Genomic DNA, 23,221 nt, shown 5'->3' on the forward strand with positions numbered 1-23,221 from the left:
AACGGGTGTCCAATGAGCTTCTTCCAGACCAACGGTTGTCTTCAAGAGTTGCCACCCTTTATTCCAACAGGCGCTCCTGTGCTCAGAGTAACGGGATTTCAGCAGACTTGCAATGCACAAAATTATCTTCCTTGCTAACTCTGGCAGGTTTCTCTCTATCCACTGCAGGCTGCCCTAATCCTTTACAGGGACCTCTCTCTGCCTGTTCTGCCTCCCTTTCCAGGATCTGTCTGGAAGCAAAAGAGAGTCAGCTTCAAAACCTACAGACTTCACACCCTGCTGGGTAGCGTTAGCAACTGTTGCCATCAAGTCCTTAGCACATAATGTCAGGGGAACTGCGGTCAGCCAGCGCTGAGAGGGAGGGTGGGGAAGGGGAGGAGGAGGAGAACAGCCCAGACTGAGCAAGGGAAGAAAACCCACCTGGCTTTCGTCTGCTCCCAGCAGGAATGGGCTGAAATATTACTGAGAATTTCTGCTCTCTGGGATTGATCAGAGCAAATCTAGCTGCCTTCTTCTGTTGGAAATAAATGGAATTAACTTGCACGCAGACATCCGTGCTTTCTTTCTTCATGCTGGATCTTGGTACCTTTTACTGAGTGCTTGCAATAGTAGCATGGGAACTTTTGGACAAGTTCCAGCTATGGCACTCCTATGGTGTCTAAAGGCCCATCACCATGTGGGTCCTTCCTACCCACCCAGGCCAGTTGGGATCAAGTGCGACCAGCTCATGCAATCAGCCCTGTCCATACAGTGATGGACCTTTAAGTGCCACAGAAGTGCTGTGGGATGAACAGAGGTGCCAAAGTGCATCAATTTATTAATTAATTAAATTTTTCTTATATACCGCCTCCTCCAAAGACTCTAGGCGGTGGATCTAATCACTTAGATTCACTGTATGATTAGAATCATCTAAAGATGGTTAGGATCTAATCATCTAATCACTTTTGTAGCTTTTCTGGAGGTGCAATTGCCATTGCTTTCATTTAGAATGAGTTAAAGCTTAACCAGTGCAAATGTATAACCCCTAGTAACTGGGCAAAGAGGCACCATTTAAATATCTAATGGCAGGAGAGCAACTATCCCTATCTAACCCCAACACAGCCTCTTTCCAATGGCTGATGTCAAGCTTCTTCTTTTTTTCAGAGTGCAAGTCCTTTTAGGACTAAGATCCACCTAACTCTTTTTTCTATGTACAGCAACCTGCTTTGAAAACATTTTTGTTGGGAAATGGTGTATAAATATTAATAATATTTAATATTATTATAGATTAATAATATTTAATAATAATATTCTTAATCATATTTAATATGGATATTTTGAGAAGGTTGAGCTTGTGTCTTATTTGTTAAAATGTATTTTCATTCTTATTTTGGTATACCAAGAATGCATACCAAGAAGGAAGAAAGGTACCACCAAGTTCAGGAGGATGCCAGCGTGACTAACAAGTAGAGTCAGGGAAGCTATAAAAGTGAAGAAGACTTTCTTCAGAAAATGGAAGTCCTGCCCAAATGAAGAGAACAGCAAGGACTCTGGCAAAAGGAATGCAAGGAGACAATAAGAGATGCAAAGAGAGTTTGAGGAGCATATCGCTAGAAGTGTCAACGGGAATAACAAAAACTTCTTTAAATATATCAGAAGTAGAAAACCTGCCAGGGAGGTGGTTGGCCCCTCAGATGATGGGTGTGTGAAAGGGATTATTAAGGAGGATAAGAAGATTGCAGAGAAGCTGAATGAGTTCTTTGCATCTGTCTTCACACCGGAGGATACTGACCATATACCCTCTTCGGAACTTAGCTTCTCAGGTTTAGCGGCTGAAGAACTGGTCAAATTTGAGATGACAAGGGAACTGTCTTGAAAAACTAAAAATTAACAAATCGCCAGGGCCAGATGGCATCTAACCAAGAGTTTGGAGGAAACTCAAATGTGAAATTGCCGATCTCCTAGCAAAAATATGTAACATGTCCCTACAATCAGTCTGTACCAGAGTACTGGAAAGTAGCCAATGTGACTGATTTTCAAAAAGTGATCCAGGGGGGATCTGGGAAATTACAGGCCGGTGAGCTTAACATCGGTGCCGGGTAAATTGATGGAAAGCATACTTAAGGACAACATTGTTAAACATATAGAAGAAAAGGCCTTGCTGAACCAGAATCAGCATGGCTTCTTCAAGGCAAAGTCTTGCCTCACTAATCTTTTGGAGTTCTTTGAGAGTATCAACAGGCAGGTGGAGAAAGGTGATCTGGTTGATACAGTATACTTGGACTTCCAAAAAGCTTTTATTTATTTAAAATATTTCTATACCACCCAAAACATGCATCTCTGGGCGGTTTACAATTAAAATAATTTAAAACATTAAATCAATTAACATTTAAAACCCAATATTAACATTATTTAAAACTATAAATCTAATTAAAAGCCTGGGTGAATAAATGTGTCTTCAGTGCCTTTTTAATGGGGAGATGGGAGGCTCTTATCTCAACAGGGAGTGCATTCCAAAGTCCAGGGGCTGCAACAGAGAATGCCCGTTCCCGAGTAGCTACCAGATGAGTTGGCGGCAGCTGCAGGTGAACCTCTCCAGATTATCATAGCAGACAGTGGGGCTCATGGCGAAGAAGACGTTCTCTTAAATACCCAGGGCCTAAGCTGTTTAGGGCTTTAGAGGTAATGACCAGCACCTTGTATTTTGCCCAGAAATGTATCGGCAGCCAGTGTAGTTCTTTCAACACAGGAGTAATATGGTCTCTCCTAGATGACCCAGAGACCAACCTGGCTGCCGCATTCTGAACCAACTGCCGTTTCCGGACTACGTACAAAGGCAGCCCCACATAGAGCGCATTGCAGTAATCCAGCCTAGAGGTTACCAGCAGATGTACCACTGTTTTGAGGTAGTTCATCTCAAGAAATGGATGCAGCTGGCACATCAGCCAGAACTGATAAGAAGTACGTCTCACCACCGCCTCAACATGGGACACCAGGGAGAGGGTTCAGATCCAGAAGCACCCCCAGACTGTGTACCTTTTCCTTCCAGGGGAGTGTGACCCCATCCAGAACCGTCAGATCAAAATCGTCTCCTGAGTTTTGACCCCACACAATAAGTACCTCCATCTTATCTAGATTCAGCCTCAGTTTGTTATCCCTCATCCAGCCCATTACTGCCTGGCGAAATAGATTTTACAACCCATTACTGCATGGAGAAATAGATTTGGGTGTCATCAGCATATTGATAACACCCTGCACCAAATGCCCTGATGATCTCTCCCAGCAGTTTCATGTAGGTGTTAAACAACAATATGGAGACACTACGGAGCCCTGAGGGACACCACATGAAAGTTCAGATTTTAAAGAGCAGTCTCCAAGAGATATCATCTGGAATCTGCCCATGAGGTAGGCGAGGAACCACCGCAAACCAGCACCTCCCACCCCCAATCCCCTCAGATGTTCCAGAAGGATACTATAGTCAATAGTATCAAAAGCCATTGAGAGATCCAAAAGGACCAACAAAGTCACACTCCCTCTGTCAATTCCCAATTGGAGATCATCCATCAGGCCGACCAAGCCAGTCTCCACTGGTTTGAAATGGGTCTAGATAGTCAGTTTCCTCCAAGTCCGCCTGGAGCTGGGAGGCCACCACCTTCTCAATCACCTTGCCCAATCATGGAAGGTTGGAGACAGGCCTGCAATTGTTTAATTCTGAGGGATCCAAGGCAGGCTTCTTCAGAAGTGGTCTAATGATTGCCCCCTTAAGAAAAGGAGGCATCCTGCCCTCCCTCAGAGAAGTATTTATAATCTCTACAAGGCCTTCTAAAGCAAGCCCCCTGCCAAACAGTATACGCCATGTCGGGCAAGAATCAAGAGGGCAGGTAGTAGGTCGCACCATTCCAAGTAACTTTATTAAATGTATGGAATTAAAAGAGTATATAGTTAATAAAACAACAATAATAAATGGCTCACAAAATTAGATCTGCAAGGATTCCTTATTAATTACCCGCTGACAAATATTAATTGACGCAGCACAATATCTAGCAACTCAAGTGGTAATTACAGGTTCAGAATCAGAGAGCAGCAAAGAAGAACAATAAAACTGACTCTGTCGTCCAGGGTATTTACTTAATAATGGAAAAATAAGAGATGCCTGAATATCCCTGTAGAACAAACAAAATAAGAGAACCTGTTCAATGGGTTCAACCTGCTCTAATCCACAAGGGCAAAACCTCTCTGAAAACGGAATCCCTCTATAATGTCCTTCAAGCACTGCCAAAGGTAGAATATGGCAGCGGGCTAAAGTAAATGCTCTTCTATACTTAGGGATCTCCAGCTGAGCAAAATAAGGCATTGGAGAAACCAAGTATCTACGCTCCTCTGTAATATAGAATTTTGAGACCTTGCTAAGATCAGTTTGCCGCTCAGAATCTAAAATTCGCTGTTTAATGAGCAGTTTTGCCTGATCGTAACCCATATTACAAAAGATTACAAGAGAGAAGCCCAATGTAGCTACTTTACCCTCAATGGACTGATTCCATCTAGATTGATGAGCATCTTGTAAGATTAAAGGGGCTAACCCAATTGAACAATGATCTAATTTAAGCCAATACCATAAGATAATCATCTAACATTAATGATCTAGAAGTTGGGGTGGGCTGCCAGGCAGCCAAATTTGCAGATGACACTAAACTATTTAGGGTGGTGAATTCCAACACAGATTGTGAGGAGCTGCAAAAAGATCTCTCCAGACTGGGGGACAAAATGGCAAATGCGGTTCAGTGTGAGCAAGTGTAAAGTGATGCACATTGGGGCAAACCCCCCACCCCCGCAACTTCACATATACACTGATGGGATCTGAGCTTTTGGTGACTGACCAGGAGAGAGATCTTGGGGTTGTGGTGGACAGCTCATTTAAAGTTTCGTCTCAGTGAGTGGCAGCTGTGAAAAAGGCTAATTCCATGCTAGGAATCGTTAGGAAGAAGACTGCAAAATAAAAATGCTAATATGATAATGCCCTTATACAAATCTATGGTGTGGCCACATCTGGAGTACTTCTTTGGTCACCGTATCTTAAGGAGGACATTGTAGAACTGGAAAAGGTGCAGAAGAAGGCAACCAAGCTGCAGAAAAGGGCAAGCAAGATGACCAAGGGCCTGGAGCACTTTCCTTATGTATCTGGGGCTAAGGCATCTGGGGATCTTTACCTTAGAAAAAATCAAGGTGTATAAAATTATGCATGGAATGGAGAGATAAATTTTTCTCCCTCTCTCACAGCACTAGAACCAGGGGTCACCCCATGAAAATGACAGTTGCGAAATTTAGGACTGACAAGAGGACAAGAGGAAGTACTTTTTCACACAGAGAATAATTAATACATGGAATTCCTTACCCTGGGATGTGGTGATCCAGCTTGGATGGCTTTAAAAAGGGATCCAGCTTGGATGGCTTTAAAAAGGGACTTAGACAAATTCATGGAGGGCAGGTCTATCCATGGCTACTAGTATGGTGGCTATTGGCCACCTCCACCCTCAGAGGCAAGATGCCTCTCAATACGAGTTGCAGGGGAGCAACAGCAGGAGAGAGGCATGCCCTCACCTCTTGCCTGTGGGCTTCTCAGAGGTACCTGGTGGACCACTGTGTGAAACAGAGTGCTGGGCTAGATGCACCTTAGGCCCAATCCAGCAAAGATGTTCTTATTTTATTTTAATATATACTAGCTGGGCCAGGCACAGAACATCTGCACCTCTAGTTCTCCCACTCTTGCCCACGCAACCGCCACCGCTTTCTTTCTCCACCAACCTGCTGCTGTTTTCTTTCCCCACCCACCCACCTGCCACCACCACCATTGACGTTGTTTTCTCCCCCCCCCCCGCTGTTCCCCCCCGCCTCGCCTCTGCCAGCTGGGGCATTATTTTCCTCTTCCCCCTGCTGGCTTCCAAACTCTCACGAGAGCTGCCACACATGGGATTAGCGACGGGTACGTCTTAGAGAAATATATGCATAGATTCCTTGTATAACATTAATGCCCAAATAACTACTTATTTGCCGTATACATGTTGTCATTGCAAAATTCCTTAACACAACATGGTCTTGTTTTGTTTTGTTTTGAAACAGAGGTGCCTTGGCACAGGTCCCTATGAGAACTCTGCCATTTGTCTTAGAAGGGAAGCATGCTTCTTAATTCAGTGTTCTAGGGTAAACTGCAAGGCAGAACTGTTATCCCAATACTGCAGGGGTTTTCAGAATGGCCCCACCCCAAGCCACTGTAGATAGGGATGATAGGAGTTGTAGTCCAACAACATCTGGGGACCCAAGATTGAGAACCCTTGCCATACTGCAAATGGGAAGGCCCAGACTGAACCTGAATGACGTTCCTAGTGCCAGCTACTGAGCTCATGGCTTACGAGCCCTGGTTAGTCTGGGGAGGCGTGGGTACAAGTCCTGGTTGTTTAAGGTAAACACACAAATGGAGTGTGTGCTTCCCCCCTCTTCCTAAGGGAAATCAGCTGGTAGAGGGGCCATTTGGAGCAAAGCTGTAGCAGGAGGGAAAGGCTGCTTAACTGCTTTCCTGCCTGCCACATTCCTACTCTCAACCTGCGTTTTCCTGTTCCATTGCATCTGCCAAGAACTGCTTCCTTGCTATTGCCCCTCTGCTCCAAACCACCCTCTCTCGAAGCTGCATTTCCTTAGAAGAAGGGGCTGCTGGGACTGTGTCACATGGATTTACAGGTAACAAGTTTTTTGGCCCTGGGGCGGCCCTTTCATGAGGCATGGTGAGGCAGACACCTCAGGCAGCAGATTATGGGGGGCGGGGACCAGCAGGATGCTCCCACTGTTGCCATTGGGACATGCCATCTTCTGAACCGATCTGACCTCTGTAAGCTTTGGAAGGAGCACCTCTCCTCACACTCATTGCAAAACTTGCAAGAAGTGTGAGGAGAGAAGAAAAGGCTACTGGTAAACTTCCCTCCTACAAATCCTCCTTTCAAAGCTTGCAAATACTGGTTTTGAAAGAAAACCGACCCCCACCAGGAATGGGGGGCAAAGCAGCATTGGACACCTTGTCTCTGCAAGGCTTTACTGCGAATTTGAAGTTGTTTCCCTAAAATAACACAAAAAGTGGTGGGGTTTTTTTATCCCGGACATAAGTCAGGCTACACTCTAATGCACAACGGAAAGCCTGAATTGTGTGTGAAGTGCTCCCTGATAGCTCTCAGAGACTCCGGGGTAAATTTGGTGGATCTGTGAATGTACACCTCCATTCCAGAGGAGATGCGGACTCCTCAAGACCAGAGGAGAGCTGGTCTTATGGTAGCAAGCATGATTTGTGCCCTTAGCTAAGCAGGGTCCACCCTGGTTGCATATGAATGGGAGACTTGGTGTGTGAGCACTGCAAGATATTCCCCTCAGAGGATGGAGCCGCTCTGGGAAGAGCATCTAGGTTCCAAGTTCGCTCCCTGGAGGCATCTCCAAGATAGGGCTGAGAGAGAGTCCTGCCTGCAACCTTGGAGAAGCCGTTGCCAGTCTGTGAAGACAATACTGAGCTAGATGGACCTATGGTCTGACTCGGTATGTGGCAGCTTTCTATGCTCCTTCCTATGTAAAGCTCTGTGTGAAAAACTTCCTTGGGCTGCCCCTGTTTGGCCCTCGGGGGTAACTGTGAACCAGTCAACCTCTCAGCATAAGCCACCTCACAGAGGAGTTGTGAGAACAAAGCAGCACCTTCCCCATCAGTGGCCTCCTTGGCAGAAGGGCAAGACACATTCCCCATGGTGACTGTTGTCAGGAGGCAAACCATTGCTTACAGAAGCCGGGGCATCTGTTTTCTCCTCAACAGTCTTCAGTTGGCTCCTCACCAGCACAACACGGCAGAAAATTGACCCAATTGTGAGATGAACTTTCTCTCTACTGTGAGGTAACAGCTTCCATGCAGAGCTATCGAAAATGCAGTACCACGGGAGATTATCTGAACACTGTGTTGACCAGTGCAGGCCTTCCTCCATCCGCCTGCCATCCAGAGTTTGAGAGGGCAGCTCCAGTCATGGCCTTCCGTACCGTGAATGTGCTTCACAGAGCAACTCATCTGGATCCATCCTGGACACCACTGAGACATTTCTGTGTGTGCCCAAGTCTTACAGCATGAGTAGCACTATTTATAGGTACAGCTGCCTTTTACTGAGTCAGACCACTGCTCCATCTTGTTTAGTATTGTCTACACCAGGGATTCTCAGTTGTTGGGTCCCCAGATGTTATTGGACTTCAACTCCCATAATCCCCAGCCCCAGTGACATTTGGTTGGGGATTATGGGAGTTGAAGTTCAAGAACATCTGGGGACCCAACGTTGAGAATCCCTGCTCTATACTGACTCCCACCAGCTCTACTCATGTGGTGCTGGGAAGTTTGCCCCTCTCTCTGCTCAAACGAGGAAAGAGGCGAACTTCCCAGCGCCTCACAAGCTGGACACAAAATGAGAGGCGCACGTGTGAGACACACACACTTCTCATTTAATATCCAGCTCACACGGCACTGGGGAGTTCAGTCGCCGCTCTTGTCACTGGAACGAGGAGGCAGGTGATCAAACTCTTTCATGCTGCTAAATACTCAGCGGGGCAGGAGGGGAGTGAGGAGTGGGAGCAAAGGAGGAGTGCGGCTGAGGAGCAGTGCCACTCACCCCCCAGCCCCGCGTCCTCCTGGAGACGGCCCTGCGCAGCAATTACAGTCGTGCGACATATATTTTGTCAGTGCCATCTTTGTACAGGCGCAGGGTATACCTATATCCAGGCAATCCATCGCCAAGTGTACACCATGCCGACACAAAGATGGTGCTGGCGCTATGTAGATATTGCTGCCATTGTGTTGAGGATTTTTTTTTAGAGGTGGAGAACCAGCATGAGCTGCAGTCAGCGACGGCTTGCCAAAGAGTGTCTGCTAGTCAATGAGATGGGCCCACACATTTTGTCCATCATCGGTACCTTCTCAGGGGATGAATGCTCAGTGATTTTGGGGAAGGTCTCTACCCCTGACGCCCTGAGATGGAAAACAGAGGACAGCATTGTTGCACTTGTCACTTTCTGTGCGTTGTCACCTCTTTATCCCAACCCCCAAACGTTTAGAGTAATGGCAGTCATTTTTGCACAGATGTCAGGGTAATAATGCCAGTTTGTAATAATGAACAAACTGTTGTCCTCTCTCCATGGAGTAATCTTTGCAGGACATTCCTGCCAATTTCCATTTCAATTCCTCTGACAACATTGATAAAATTTGTGTGTGTGTGTTTTAAAGCTTTTAAAGCAGGCATCCCCAAACTGCAGCCCTCCAGATGTTGCTGAACTACAACTCCCAGCATCCCTAGACACAATTTTTTGTGGCTGGGTATGCTGGAAGTTGTCGTTCAGCAACATCTGGAGGGCCGCAGTTTGGGGATGCCTGTTTTAAAGCATCATTGCAGATTTGGTCACTGCAGAGCCAATGGTCAGGACAAGAAAACAACAACTCACTGAAAACTGGAAGTACAGCAATGCTATCACCTATTTTCCATCTCTGTAGACTTTGTCAAAAATCATGATGGGCATTCGTCCCCCTCAGATGGTACCCACCACCACAGCTGGCACGATGTGGTCCATCAGTAGACTTTGACTGATGTCCTGCCCATCTCTGTCCTAATGACTGCTGGAAAAGCCAAGTGTAATATTACCCTGTGTCAATATTACCTTTTACAAAGGAAAGCCTGTGTACTAGCATGGAAAGACACACCCAACTTCCTCTTTTCTACAGCCAGCCTACCTCGTCCTTCGCTAGAGCTAGAGGTGCACATTCTGGAGCCTGGACCTTCAGGTCTTTGGAGGCCTCTCACTGCAAGTTACACATCTATTTTTAAACACATAGGTTCTTGAGGGCATAAACCACACCACCCAGGACAGACTCAAGAGGATTGGGGGTCTCCAGGGGGTGTGGAGGCCTTGGACTTCAGCCCCAAAGTCCAGGGGTAAGAGCATCTCTGGCTAGAGCTGCCCTAAGAAGGTACCTGACTGCCAACTACACCAAGAACCAATTTCCCCCAGAGCTTGTTTTTGCATCTCAGATTATAAGGATGCTGCCGGGGAGACAACTCAGGTGCAAAAAGCAAGCAACTTGTTTTTCTAAACTCAGCCCTTTCTCTCCTTTTTTCAAGAGATGGAGGCAAGCTGTGACAGCTGGCCAGTCCATTACCTGGGCTACAGGTATCCTGTGTTGATCAAGCAAATCCAAATATATCTGAGATAAGCAATCCTACAGAACATCTAACTTTAACTGCAACCCAGCCCCTGTGCCACAAATCAGATGAGTCACTGGTGCTTAACAAAACACAGATAATTATTCGGTGTGTGAAAGTCAGAGCAATTATCCTGTGCTAGCCAGTTGGAAGGCAAACCTAGCTATTGTCTTAGAACCGTGTCCATATATAATGTAGGTTTGGCAAGGATTCTTTTCCCTCCAAGAAGTCTGCAGAATAAGGCTCCCAACAACAGCGTGAAATGTCATACTTGCAAAAATGTTCATGAAACTAGTCCGGCTGACACCCTTTCCCCCCTCGATATAGACTCTGTATGCCTACATTAATTACACAACAAGGAGAAATCCAACTGGTGCAGCCCCGACATGCTGGGAATGGCTGCAAATGCAGACCGCACCCTTGAATGTCGGCCTGACATGCCATGCTTAAAGGCACAGGAGCTCTGCCATGAGAAAAGTTGGCAACCCTACACTCAACCAGAAAAACAGTTCCAAATATTTACATGGCAACCATTAGGATGCAGTTGCCCAGAGCATTCCCAAATGGGGCTTTTAGCTCACTTCTCCACCAGAATGGAGGGTGTGCATTCGCACATCGGTCACATTCGCACTGAAGACGGTACAGGGGAGAACTTCACACATGATTTGGGTTTTTCATTGTGCATTGGAGCAGAGCCTGATTTATGTCCAGGGTAAACAAAATCCACTTTTTGCATTGGTGTTTTTTTGTTTTGTTTTGGCAAATTCGAATTCACAGTAAAGCCTCACAGCAAACCCCACAGTAAAGCCTGCTGTCTGGGAAAGTTCCAGGAACAACTTGCACCGTATAAATCAGCACATTCTAAGAAAGCTGCAGTTTTTCCTGTGTTATGTCCTCAGTCAGTTTCTTTAAACAAGCTCCTTTGTTCAAAAGATGTAATAGATGATAAATGTGCTGTACCCTGCCCACAATCCAGGCCTCCACAGAAAAAAAAGGAAAGAAAATCGACAGTGAAGGCAGAAGTTTGCTCTCTGCCAAGGCAACGGAGAGAATTTCAGAAGCTCGGCTTACCTTCTTGTAAAGTCCAAACTATCTTGGGGGTTCTTCTTTTCCTTTCTTCTTCCCAAACCTCCTTCCAACCTGACTGTGAACAGCGTCTGCTGCTGTGCTACCTCTAGAAGAAGGAGGCCTGTCCAAAAGGAAGGTAACTTAATAGTGTACTTGCTTGCAGTGGAACCACCCCCTGAACGGTCACACCCACGAGCTTCAGTGGAATCACTGGAGGTTACAGGAAACAGCTCTCCCCAGCTGGTAGGGATGTACACTGAGGAAGCAAAACAAAAGTCAGTGATACTCCTGTTGCAGAACATGTAGCTGGACTCCTTCACACATTACAGCCCGTTAGAGGCACACCTACATACCTGCATGATAGCCCGGTGCAGAATTTATGCCCAACATTTGTATAACTGTCCAGTGTGCACAGATACAGACTTGTGCAGGGGTAGTTTGCTACACATTATGTTGAATATGGGTGCAGCAGTGCACTCCCTATCTGGACCATGCATTTGAGGGGACCTGTACCCACTTTAAAATGCTGCAGGTACAGCAATTCCCACACAAAAAACCATGTACAGACTTCTAACACAATGTGGACATGAATTGTGTTGTGTGTACTGTATACATAAACTTGAACAAATGCAAATGTCTGAAGAGGGCATATGAATGCAACAAACAGGCATACTATACGAGTTCTGATTGACTGCAGCTTTGATATACATTCAGTGTCAAACCCAGGTTTGGGTCCTATCCCAGGTTCAAAACCTGGTTTCACGGGCGTCACTATAATAGGGCAAGGGGAGACAGTTGTCTGGGGGCCCACTGCCTTGGGGGCCCCCCAGAGACAAGTCACATGACTGACTCCCCCAGCTGCACACCCGCCCGGGCTTCCTTCAGTTGTATTCATCCTCCGAAATGGATGTGAGTGTGAAGACCTGGAGCTACCAGAACAGCATGTCTTTCTCTAGGACCATTCAATGACTTGCATCATCCACAATTTGCAAAACCTTTAGGATGATGTTTAGTGAGGGGGCCCCATCTTGTCTCTGGGCCCACTACAACCTTGCTATGCCCCTGTCTGGTTTATCTTTGAATTAGAGGAAGCCAGGATTGCTCCATTGGGCTGAAGTGAGTGATCCTGGCTTGTTCTTAACCAGAATTGAAGGGTGAATTTGTTCCTGCTCTTGCACATGAGGAGAAGGGGTGGTGGGAGTTGGCCCATTCCCATGGCTAGCTGACACTGCGTGGAATCAGGTTTTAAATTTAAAATATGAAGCCAGCTGTCCATGCAAATTGGGGGATAAATGAAATATGAGCGAATGGCACCAAAATGGCATGTTCACAGGGCATGTTATTACTTCACCTTCTAGCATTAAATTTCTAGGTTGTCAAAGAGATGAAGAAACTTTAACTTTGCCAATCCGGTGAAGACAGACAAGAAGTTTATTGTGCCTTCACAAGACCAAGGCATGAATGATGTTTGGTAATTTGGTAGCTCTTGAGTGTGGGACAGGCAGTCAGGGATTATGGGAGACAGAGGACCCCAAGTTCTCATTTGATTATTATAAATATGTACATAGGGACATAGGAAACTGACTTGCAACAAGCAGGGCTGGTGCCAGACTATTTTGCGCCCTAGGCAAGGCTAAGTACTTGCACGCACGCACACACACACACACCAATTTTTTTTCAACTTCAATTTTCAAAAACAAATATTTTGTAGAAAAAAATGAAAAGCACAAAACTTGAAACTGCTAAATTTATTTAAATTGCAAGAATAGGTAATACATCATTTTTTGATTATCTTTCTCCAGTACTGGAAGTGTGAGAAAGATCCTTAGAGCAACAGAAACATTAGGCACATTATCCAGGCGTTTTTGTTGTAGTATGAAGAGAAGTATTCCTTGTGGCGGGATAGACTTTGGAAGTCTTCGAGCTATTGCTATAAGTTCATAACACAGATCTTCAGCATCAATATCTTTGTTTGCATTATACATCAATATTTTTTCCAAATTCCTGCAAGCCTTAAGTACATCTTCAGTACTTTTTTTCATTATAATTTATAAATTAAGTTTAGCAGTATTGTTAGTGTTGAAAACAATGAACTGGTTCCCCCCCTCCCCTATTTCTACTCATTATTCTGGTTTCTCACACTCTTAACATATTGACACACTACACTCTGCACCCCTCTGAGGTCTGCACCCTAGGCGGCTGCCTAATAGGCCTCATGGTAGCACCAACCCTGGCAACAAGTCAGACAGTAGTACTGTCTACACTGACAGGCTCGGTGAAAAAGATTGAGCTTTTTGCTGCCCATTGGCAGAAAGGGTTTTGCCGCCCCTTTACCTTCAACTAAAAAGGGTTGCCTTTTTTAAATAAGGTAAAGTGGGGGGACTTTCCCCTCTCCCACTCCACCCTTCCTGCAGCCACTGCTGCCCACAGAGAGGGGTGGCAAAATTTGAGGAAGGGCAAAATTTGCTGCTCCTCAAATTTTGCCGCCGTAGGCAAATGCCTACGCTGCCTCTCCATTAATCCACCACTGGACAGGCTCCAAGGTTTCAGTCAGGGGTCTTTCCCAGCCCTACCTGGAAATGCTGCCAAGGCTTGAACCTGGGACCTTCTGCATCAGGTTAGGAAGGGGTAGCAGTGCCCCCCCCAATTCCCCACTCCCCCATCCCCCAGACCAGAATTTTACAGCAACGTGTTACAGTCAATTATGGTCCTATAGCTTGAACTAATTGTTTCTGTTTAAAGTCACCCACTCCTCTACCCTAGAACAAACTGCACAAGTCAATGCAGCCAGGTAGGGAGGAAACTTGTTAATTACCTTAACTACATTCGTTACCTCACCTCTATAAGTTTTTAATGTGCAGCAGAATCCTCACTCCTCAAATCGCAGTCTGTGCTCCTGCTTTGCTTTCCCAGACAAGTTCTTCCTCTAGAGTTGTTCCTCTTCTGTATGCAAAGGAGATGCTCTCCCACTGAACTGCGGCCTCATCCATTGATTTCAAAAATCATCAACTACCATACAAAGCTCTCCATGCTCCCTCTCATCGGCTGGACAAGTTCTGCTCTAGAGGACATCAAATGAGAGCCCCCATTGTGTAGCGGTTGAAGTGCTGGATTAGAACGAGGGCGACAACAAGAGTTCAAATGCCCATTCAGCCATGAAACTCAAGGAATGACTCTGGGCCAGGCCCTTTTCTATGAGCCTAACCTACCTTACAGGGCTGTAGTGAGGATAAACATAACCATGTACCCCACTCTGGGCTCCTTGAAGGAAGGGAGAGATACAAATGGAAGAATAAATAAAATAATGTCATTGGCTAGGGCAGGGGCCTCTTCTGGCATGGTGGAGATCTGCACTCCAGATCTATGGGAGGAGAGCCGGTCTTGTGGTAGCAATCATGAATTGTCCCCTGTGCTAAGCAGAGTCTGCCCTGGTTTGCATTTGAATGGGAGACTACATGTGAACACTATAAGATAGTCCCCTTAGGGGATGGGGCCGTCATGGGAAGAGCACCTGCCTGCTTGCGTGTAGAAGGTTCCAAGTTCCCTCCCTGGCGGCATCTCCAAGATAGGGCTGAGAGAGACTCCTGCCTGCTACCTTGGAGAAGCTGTTGCCAGTCTGTGTAGACAATACTGAGCTAGATGGACCAATGGCCTGACTCAGTATAAGGCAACTTCCCGTGTTGCACAGTGTTCCCAAGGAGGCTCATTATACCCCATCTCTTTTCTCTTTTTGCTATCCAGACCTTTTTGTTTTCAATGGTTGCAGCTTTCCCCCATTGTGTCCTTGAAGCTACATTGGTGTTCTGTGGGGTTTCTTTTTTTGCTTTTTAAATATTGCTGTTGTGACTTCTAATTTTTTTAAAATGCTGTATTATCACTTGGGGCTATTTTTAGGAAAAGGCACTGAGAAATGGTGCCAATGTAAACAAACAAATGTAAACGTTCATTGGAACAGAAGGAAGACCTTATTCCTGGCCTGAAGAAATGAGAGTGTACATGACTAATCTTCAGCAGTCATTCAAGCTATTCGCTCCACACAGAGAGGCCATGCTTCGTGCTCTGGAGGTGTGGAGCCATATCTTTGGGCTCTGTTATTTACTCAACAGTTTCGTTTGCACACTTGGAACGCAACCTGTATTTCATCAAGCAGAGAGAGCAACCGGAGGATCAAGCCAGAAAACGTGATGCACTCAGTGTTCCTATTTATTCTATCTTCACAACAACCCTGTGAGGTAGATTAATTATGAGTGGCCTGGGGTCACTTAGTGAGCTTTATGGCCGATTGTGCATTTGAAGCCAGGTCTTTCCTGACCTAGTGTGACAGCTACGCCATATTAGATAGCTGCCAAATATCTGGCTGGCTCTTTTCACATCAACCAATGAACATAAGCCTCACCTCTACGGCTCCTAGACAGGGAGTACCCTCCCCTTCAATTCCTGACCCCCTCCGGTGGTTTCTCTTCATTCATGATGACCCACTTTCTCCCAAATCCTCTTTTCCCCTGCCTCTTCCCTAATCCCTTCAGTCTACTATATCCTTCTCTGGTGTCACAGAAACTCAGCCAATGGTAGTCTGCCTCTGTGGGGTATCCCTTCTGTGACATTAGGGCAGCTCAACCAATCACTGCCAGATGCTTCATAGTTGCCTCCAAAGCAATGCCCCTGCAGATCTCTGACACATGACAATATCGTCCGCATGAGCACATTTGCTTTCTCAGGGCAAAACAACTCCCACCCACCCTGCCCTTTTCTTTTGGCAGTTGAACATAATCTGAAAACCAAATACCAGTCTGAGGGAGAACTCTGTTTCCCCATCAGCTCCCCCACTTAGTTTTGCAGGCTCTGCAAAACAGACCTCTTGTTTTCCTATTGTGAGTTCCAAGCCGTGGCTAATGTGCACACAGACTACCAGGAAATGCCCTCTTGCCTTGGGAAAGGCTGGGAAATAACAGCCTTGTCATGGCACAGGGGCCCACTCTGCGGTTTGCGTTTCATGCCTTCCTGCAGGGAGGGGCTTTCTCTCTCTCACACACACACACTCAATCTCTCTCTCTCTCTCTCTCTCACACACACACACACACACACCAACCACCCAGCAAATCCCTTTTTAGAGATCTCTGGCTTTCTGCTCCTGACATACTGTAATTTAGCTTTCAGAGAAAAGTTTAAGGTTGTAATTTAGGGATTGGGGCTTTATACTTGTGCAGGCACACAGGCAGACAGCTCTCCCCAACCTTTAGGGTGGCCACATTCTGGCTTTCCCAATCCGGGGACCTAATTTGCATATTATGTAAATTGGCTTGAAATTTTTTTGGCAGAATAGTGACTGCACGTTTTGCTCCATAACTCTGCTTCTACAAGGGCTAGAGCTCAGCTTTTTGGAGGATCTTATGGAGAGAGCTTATGGAGGATCTTCTCCATTTGTGCCTTACAACGACCCCATGAAACAGGAGAGAGAGAGATTAGAGTTCCAGATGATGTTGGACTACAACTCCCATCATAGCAGGGGGTGATGGGAGTTGTAGTCCAACACTGGTTAGGAACTCCTGCCCTAGAGGGGGATGCCAGGCATAGCAGTGGGACGGGCCTGTCAGCCAATTTGCAGCTCAAGGACTGAGCCTAGCCTACCCAGGTGGGCCCTCTAAGAAGCACCATCCTCTGACGGGAGGAGACCTGGGCGTGCTTTCCAGATGCACGCAGTTCAGCAGTAGTTTACTTTGGTCTGTGAGGATTGTCTTGAAACAGAAAACAAAGGGTATTGCGCAAAGCCACCAGTGTTTGTGTGTCTCTGTGTGTGTGCAGTCTTTTCTAGCTTCTAGGATCTCCTACAATGGGAAAACACAGTTGCTTTTTCTTTCTTTTTTAACAATGTTGTTGCACTGTAAACACAAAGATAAAACCCAAGAGGCAGCACTGGAAATATGAACGGCGCCTTGCTGACAATGCAGGGGCGGTGATGTCGAAACACAGGCAGTACGGAAGCACACTTAGCGGACACGGCCTGACACTGTTGTAGGGTGTAATCTGGAAAGCGCCCTGGCCTTGTGGTAGCGAGCATGAATTGTCCTCTTTACTAAGCAGGGTCCACCCTGGTTGCATTTAAATGTGAGCAATGTAAGTTATGATGGGGCCGCTCTGGTAGGGTTGCCATATTCTGGCTTTCCCAATCCGGGGGCCTAATTTGCATATGATGTAAATTGGCTTGAAAATCATAATAGCGACTGCACGTTTTGCTGCATAACTCCGCTTCTACAAGGGCTAGAACTTAGCTTTTTTTTTTTTTTTTAAATGAAAGCTGAAATCCTGGCAAATCTGGGCGGGCTAAGCAATCTGAGTGAGATGCTTAAAATTTGGGTGAAACCCGGAATTTTGGGGGGGCATGGCCACTCTACGCTCTGGGAAGAGCACCTGCATGTTTGCAGCAGAAGGTTAAAGTTCCTTCCCTGGCATCTCCAAGATAGAGCTGATCTGTCTGCAACCTTGGAGAAGCCGCTGCCAGTCTGTGTAAACAATACTGAGCTAAATGGACCAGTGGTCTGACTTGGTATATGGCAGCTTCCTGTGTTCTTAGGCCAGGCCCCTTCAGCCCATGCTTGAACCTAGGAATAGGGAGACCGGGGTTCTCCCTCTCCCTAGGAATAGGGAGTCGGCACATTGGTTGCCTCCACATGATGTCAGGGTCACTGTGCAGAGGATTTAGCTTTGGCCAAAGCTTCACACAGGCTTCAAATGTGTAGTCAGCGAGGTGCACTTAGAGCTGATGGGGACTGCCACCGGCCCACAGGCTTACAATGAAGCACACTGGTCTACATTGACTAGCAGCAGCTTCTCCAAGGTTTCAGACAGAAATTTCTCCCAGCCCTACCTGGAGATGCCAAGGATTGAACCTGGGGCCTTCTCATCAACTGAGTTATGGCCCAGTCCCCAGATGGGAACATTTTACTGCACTCGCACATAGTCCCCCATCCAAATGGAAACCAAGGTGAATCCTGCTTAGCAAAATGAGACAATTCAGTCTTGCTGCTGCAAGACCAGCTCTCCGCCCCATGCTTACTAGATGACCCTGGGGCAGTCACTCTCTCTCCACCTAAACTACCTCACAGGGTTGTTTTGAGGATAAAGAGTGTGGGGAGAAATCATGGCATGATATCCTAAGATCCTTTCAGCAATGGCAGGATGAACATATAAACACAATAAAGACTGACGGCCAAGGCCAAAACCGCCATCACACCTTGTCTGAGGGGAGAGGGAGTTGCTTTTTCAGCACAACCCTCCTTCAGCGACAGTTCTGAGATCTGCAGCTTTTTCAGCACTCCATTGTGTAAAGAAGACCAACCAGGGTAATGTTAGAACCAGTTCAAGTACCCCTGCCATCTGAATAAGTTTCGAGATGGAATTGTCCTCAGCTGACAAGTTGACCACATGGTCACCATTTCCCCTGCTTCGGAATACATGTAGTGTATGTAGTGACTGCATTTGGGGTGCATTTCATGTGTGCCTGCAAGCTGTAAGGGAGTTGGGGGTACCAGTCAGCTGCCAGGAAACAGGACATCCTGAATCCTGGTGAAGGATGCATCCAGCATTCTGGGCTGCTCAGTGCTCTACTGCTTTGGGGATGGGCAGGGACACAGCCCCAGTACTCCCCACCCCGCTCTCAGCCGACTCGCCAAGTCCTTTGCTTTCTGTGGAAATCACATGCTGCTCTGGCTATTCCAACAGCTGGTTGACTCACTTCCTTGAACTGAGTATTAGACCACATTTGATGTTAGCATTCTGCCGCTCCTCTGTTACAAGGTGTATCCTCAAGCTCCATCCTTTGCGGCCGACAATCTAGACTGCTCTTCTGGCCAAACAGCCACATGGTGAGGTTCATTCTCTGTAGGATGAGAAGCCATCCCTCGACCTCCTGTAACAAATTCCCCACAATCATCGCTGCATCTAAGTGAGGGGTGTGGCTATGGAGGGTGCCGTGGAGAGCACCTGCAGTTCTGAATGTGTGGCGACAACATTGCTTTCCCCACAGCCAAACTCAACTCTCTAGCCCAGGGGCTATCACTCTGTCAGGACCCTTCTTTGACTCACACTCGGAACCATGAGATCTACGCGTAACGTTTGCTGTTGCATTGTTTAACTTTTCTCTTTGTGGCTGTATCATGTCCCCTCTTTGTTTCCCTCTTCAAAACATGGCCTCTTGTAGCTTACCTTGGTCACAATGCAGCAATACTCTAGTCCAGGGGCTACCAAATGTTGTTGGGCCACAGCTCCCAGCCAGTTTATGAGTGTTATAGTCCTGTCCAACATGAGTTGGGGACCTCAGCCCTTTGCCCCATGCCGAATTACCCTTCTCCCCACAACCATTGTGGGAGTCAACTCCTACTGTTTGGCAAGGTTGCACAGCATTCCTGCATGCAGACTCCAAGGGTGGTCCAGCTAGAATTACTTCTTTACTCCCCCTTTTAGGGGATGGCTTACTAAAAGCTGGCATTCCACACCATTAATCGTTTGGGGTCAGCTAAGGGTAACTGAACAGAAAAGAGGGGGCATTCTGGCTTCCATGCAGAGCTCATTTTCACGAAAATCATTCGCATGTGAGCTCACAGGGCTTCTGCTACAGATCCGGTTGCAAAACTGTTTCCTAGCTACTGTGTTTGCCGTTGGGGGTGGATACATAGGCAAAGCTTTAAGGAAGAGAGTGATTGTTCTCCGGAACATAGCAGCCAAGAGGCACTGAGGGAGAGATTAGGAGTGGAGAGGAAATAGGTTGAAAATTAATGGGCTTTCTTTTACGTTAGGGCAAACTTTGTGATTTTGTTACCAAGAAGCCCTGTTCTCACACCGTATCCAAAGCCAGATTCCCAGTTCCATGCAACTGTATGTGTGTACAACATGCACCCACCCCATGCATGCAGACCCAAATGTATGTGGACTGGGGTGAACCCGCTACAGATATCCTGCTCCTCCCTGCATGTGTATCCACTCACGCCAAATGAGAACGGGGCTCATAGCTACTTCTGAATCTTAGGAAACCTAGACTTACCTGGGGAGGTAGGAATCCTGGGTGTAACACACATCCAGGAATAAAATGGTGTGGTGGTTTCAGTCTACTGCTGCCAAAAGCTGGGCAATATGAAACACTGGACACCTTATAACAAGGACAACTTCAAAAGCATGAGATGACCTCCGAGATCCTTTCCAGCTCGGAGATACTAGAATTCCTTTGGCCCTCCGGAGCATCGAAAGTTGAATTCAGCAGCCCTTCCTTGGAGGAAGGCTTCAAGCAAAGGGGGTCTGAGGTTTCTAGACTTTCTGCTGAGGCAGACCCTTGGTTATAATTACAATTATAATTTGCATTGACTGGCGGGGGCTTGCCAGAGGTCTTTCCCAGCACTTCTTGGAGGAGCCAGGGACTGCTCTCAGGATCACCACCTGCATGCAAAGGATGTGCTCAACCACGGGCTACACCCCTCGCCAGAGCAGAAGCTATAGGCTGATTGGGTCAATATCTGAGAAATAAGCATTATACAAGTGAAAGATCCCCACCTAGCCTGCCACGACACTTAAGATTCAAGACATCTAGATTTGTTCTCTGCTGGGTCTTTACAGGATGGCTAGTAGTCAACACATGCAAATAGCTTGGAAGAAGGATATACAAAAAATGTCATGAAATGGGGTTTTTTTAAAAATGCATCTTTAAATGGCAGGTTAAGCTGCTTCTCCTACTGCATGCCTCCACTGGAATGGCCAATTTTGCTTTCAACCTTGCTTACCTTTTAGCTAAGATAATGGATGCTGAAAAGGGGTACTGAAGCTATTCCACGGCTCTTCACACATGCCTGATCAAAGAGAAGCAGGCCCAAGAGAAATATTTGTGTGGGTCTGTGTAGTCAGCAATACCCATTTTTACTTCTTGCCATCTTCATGCAGTTACATCTTGATTGCCCCTTTATGGTTTACACAGCACTTCAAGTCAACCTGACTCACTTGTGCCCCACCAAACCAAACACAGCCCAGCAGAGGCTTGCAAGTCCCTCTTCTTGCATACAGGCTGACAAGACAAATCAAAACCCCAGAGGTGGTTTATCAAGGCTCTGGTGCACCACCTTACAAGGATGGCGGGCTGGGCTGCATTTGGCTTGATGGGTCACCTGTGCTACAAGCACAGTTTCTATAACCCTTATTCTCATTTGGATGGGAAAGAATTGAAGCCGTGTGTGCACATATCCAATCCAAAATATCAGGCAGGGACTTGAACCCAGCTCTTTCAGGTATCCGTTTACTGCAGTCGATCAGCTCTTGAATCAGATGCTTCATCCAGTGACACTGGGTGGAGTCTTTCTGTTTTTTCACAATCTGTTTTTCCCACCAATGTGCCCTGCAGGTCTGCTTGGATAGTTTCCAGCCATCAAGTCTCCTTAATGCAGGAATTCTTGACATTGGGTTCCCAGATGCCGCTGGATCACAACTCCCGCCATCCCCAGCCCCAAGGCTGGGGATGACGGGCGTTGTAGTCCAACATGCAAATGAGGTGGAGAACAAACCTGATTGGTTCAGCTGCCTGAAGCATCCCACCAAACGTATATGGGGACCTGCCAGATACTTCGCCCTCCTCATTTTTGAAGCCCCAGGTAGAACGTGATATGGATTCTGAACCAATTTGAAATCTCCTACAGGTCTGCCAGTAGACCTGGTTGAGATTGGTGATCCACAAGTTCTGCAGGCCTGACAAGTAGACAGTGGCTCTGCTTTTGCACCCTTGACCAGCATTTGACCAAGGCATGATGATAGATCAACAATTTCCATTGGGAGAATTCTTCAGTGAGCTCCCCAGACGCCTTCCCCACCACCACTCCACTCTCCTCTCCACTGCTTTTGTTCTTAGTCAAGGTAAATATTAACTCTCATTTTCAGAGACCGAACCAGTTTAACAAGCAACATCAAGTTTGCCAGCTGTCTCTGGAGTGGGCGTTCCCAAATACAGGTATTGAAGCACCCAGCAAAGGCTCTGGGAGAAAACAGGCATAAGGCCATCCAACGCCAAACACTTTCCCTCCATCTTGAATAAATACACTGAAGTTCAACATTGAATGGGGAAGTGGAGTGGGGGGGGGGAAGAGAGCATAATATGAGAACTGTTTGTGAAAGCTCCAGTATGATACGAACCAGGGCTGTGTCTACCCTGTGCTTTAAAGAAAGTAAATGAGAATGCAATTTCCACACTCAGCAATCCAAATTCGGAGCCAAGAAGATAAAAGTTGTCTACTTTGCATGCATGCATTCTTTTGACATTTTTACTTTTAATAGATTCGTCCAAATACTTTGGTTGTAGCAAGGGACAAAGGGCCCCACCCTCAGCCCTTGAAAAAACTCTTCAGCCACCTCCGGCTTCTGAGAAATCACCAGGCATAAGCCACACATTTTAAAACATAAAGGCTAGAAACTTGCTGTTTTTGAAGTTTGAATTCTGCACCCAATACCATTTCCCCCCAGCACTCCTATGGAACTGCAGAACGCACGCACACATGCACCAAAAATAACCAGAGATGAAACAAAACAACATTTTAGCCCTTAAAGCAGCCAGCAAAAGCCACCCAACATGTAAAAAGTTACCCAGATTCTGATGGGACTCCAGGGAAAGGGCTGGAGTCAGCTTCAGGGCAGTTCTCTGTAGCTGATGCTCTCAGTGGACACAGTGATGGGAGGTGTTCAGAAGCTGCTCTGGTGCAACTGGAGATATCAAGGACGAGACACAGGAGAATTTCTTCTTATGTATGTTGGTGACAAGCCTTTGCAGCATGTCAGTCAGTGAAAGCTTGCCAAATGTCACAGCAAAGGTCAAGCACAATATAATTCACTTTTCTTCAGTGTTTTGTGCGAGCAATGTAAGCCTTTTCCTAGGCTAGACCACTTTAGGGTGTGCG

General features: G+C 46.6%; 1 protein-coding gene across 3 annotated transcripts in view; it reads right to left on the bottom strand.

The window, feature by feature from the left end:
- Positions 1-23,017, bottom strand: part of VILL (villin like) — an 84,965-nt gene extending 61,948 nt beyond the window's left edge. For 2 of the 3 annotated variants that reach the window (XM_053263825.1, XM_053263822.1), the window contains exons 1-2: positions 22,911-23,017; positions 11,307-11,559 (exon numbers count right to left, since the gene is read on the bottom strand). The gene's annotated coding sequence lies outside the window, so the exon portion shown is untranslated. Of the gene's footprint in view, positions 1-11,306; positions 11,560-14,141; positions 16,014-22,910 lie in introns of those variants that run through there. The other variant, XM_053263823.1, reaches the window with a different exon arrangement.
- Positions 23,018-23,221: the final 204 nt, after the last annotated feature.

The sequence above is a fragment of the Hemicordylus capensis genome, chromosome 6, assembly GCF_027244095.1.
Source record: "Hemicordylus capensis ecotype Gifberg chromosome 6, rHemCap1.1.pri, whole genome shotgun sequence".
Classification (NCBI taxonomy): domain Eukaryota; kingdom Metazoa; phylum Chordata; class Lepidosauria; order Squamata; family Cordylidae; genus Hemicordylus; species Hemicordylus capensis.